The following is a 2,692-nucleotide window of genomic DNA, read 5'->3' on the forward strand; positions in this document are numbered from 1 at the left end:
GAGTACAAGAATATCTCCCGAAAAATCCGAAAACCAAAGTAAATATATATTCGACGCGCGTTACCGCATATGGCACCTTCCTAGCACGTCCGGACAATATATCTTGGCTCGGCTCACCAAAACGAGGATGTACGGCACCTTGGCTGATGGTGTTGTTGCCACCGTACGGACCATCACAAGCCACTTAATTAATTAGTGCATTACAACTCCTCCGGACAGAAGCAAGCAACCTCACCTCTAATTATTTAGCATTGCATCTTAACCGGCTGGCTTCTTGCAAAATCAAGAACTCTCTTGTATGCAAGGCTTAATTTGAGTCGCGGCTTCATTAACTTGGCCGTAGCATGTATATATAATACATGTCTCCTAATTATAGTCTAATTCTAATTTAATTAGAATTATACTCATAATTATAATCCATATATATCAAATTAAATCTAATCCCAATTAGATTAGGATTTAACTCCAATTTAGATAACTACAAATCTAAACCAAATATAATATATATATATATATATATTGTTTTGTTCTAGATGCTAATTGCTCCGGGTATGGAGGGGCAATTTTTATCTTTTTATTTTATTTTCCTGGGGGACAAAGCGTGCCCTTTATTTTGTTAAGGGTGCTCAATTATTTTTCCTTTCCTTTGCATTTTGCTAGTGACGATGTGGGGTTATTATTTAGTCTCTTTTCTTATCCCATTTGTGAATTATTCAAAAATTTATCATATGTCTTAACAAATGGTTGAAACTAGTATTGAACTGGATTTTTTTATCTATGAGAATAAAGTAGAATTACTTATTATTTTTAACAACCTCTTTCTTTTGAGTAAAATATTTTTAACCTACTTAAATACTATCAGTTGTCACCCGTGAAATTTATCCTTCTAAAAACACACTATTCAAAACACGCTATTCTCAAACTATTTGTAAAATATATAAAAAAAAAAATTTTATAACTGAACCTCTATTTTAATGATATCCTCATAATCCAATACCTCTAGTAATAACTACTAGGCCATATATAATTTGAAAACCATCATATTTTTAACTATTATATGCCTTGAACTACAAGATGCTCTTTTAATTAAAAAAGGAATACCTGCAAATGATATTTACAATGATCGATATCTACTACTAATAACATGCTAGACGTATCCAATAGATGGTATGTCTAGCTAACACTGAAAAAACAACAGATAAACCTGATAAATAAACTAACACCTATATCATGCCAAAACAAATCAGTGTTTTCGTCGTGATATGTAAAAGTAAAACAATAGATACAATAAAAGACACACCACAAATACTACAAAGGATAATAGCAAATCCAGCTATGAAGCGCAGGAGGAGCCTTCTTGGATGGTCCCTTATATGTTTATGGGGCATGATTTCGATCCTGATGGTCATCGTGGTCGCAATCAGCAGCACACTGCTAGGAACTACAAAAAATGCTGCAAGGTACATATACTGGTAGTGGGTTTGTCCTGCAGTGCATACTCCATCACTGGCCCTTCTCAGGAACTGGGGTAAGAGGACTGAAATTCCAAAATCGTAGACTGTCACCCTAATAATAATGCAAGACCGATCGTGAACAACCGCTCCACCATCGTCTTGAAGGTTGCCATATTTTTCTCCTATGAAAAAAAAGCACAATTATTCTCTAAAAACATCTTCAAGAGAATATATAAAATTGTATATTTTGATAATTTTAATTTGAATGAAGAGTAAGAAAAAAAAATAGCAAATTTTAAAAGAGAAAAAATACTTTTCATACCCTACCTATATGAGGATATAAAAAGCTTATAATTAAGGGATAATTGCCAATATACCCTTCATGCGTTTGAATATATCCGATTTGTCCCTACTTTTTTTTTCTTTCTAAAATACCCCTCATATGTTCCACCGTTATTCCAAAATACCCCCGCAGTTATCCCCAAGTTAAAACCTAATTAAAATACCTATTTTACCCCTATCTTATTAAACTATTTTCTTAAATTATCCTTTCTTTCTCAATTCCGGCCGCCTGCGAGCTGGCGACAGATCAAGCGCCACGCCAACGCTCGTGGACACGGATGAGAGGGAGGCGTGGACGCTCCTCTCATTATATATATATATATATAATATATACTATATATATATATATATATATATATATCTATATATATATATATTATATTTTATTTATAAATATATATTTATATTATTTATATTTTTATATTGAAATATATCATAATATTTATTTATAATTTTGTAATTATTTATTTATTTTTAAATATATACTCTTATATATTTAAAATATATGTTTATATAATTTTAAATATATTTAATATATATTAAAATTATAATAATAATATATATAGTATATTAATTATTATATATTTATTATATAGTCGAATTTTTGATTCGGAATTTTTAATTGGTGAACGTATAATACCTATATATATTACGTATCCGAATAACTGTCAAATCCGTTTTTAGCCGTATTTTTCAACGAATTTAAAAATTAAAAGACGAATTTTATCCGAATTATATCTGTACCGAATTTTTGCCGAATCTGAATTAACTAACTATGCCTCCAACCACTAAGATTGGTTTAGCTGCGATCGATCTCATCCGTTCATCTGCTCGCTCCCAACGTGCTTAATTAATTAATTGATATTTGAAGGGCAAATAAGAAAAATATTTGTTAT

Source organism: Ananas comosus, linkage group 12, assembly GCF_001540865.1.
Source record: "Ananas comosus cultivar F153 linkage group 12, ASM154086v1, whole genome shotgun sequence".
Taxonomy (NCBI): Eukaryota; Viridiplantae; Streptophyta; class Magnoliopsida; order Poales; family Bromeliaceae; genus Ananas; species Ananas comosus.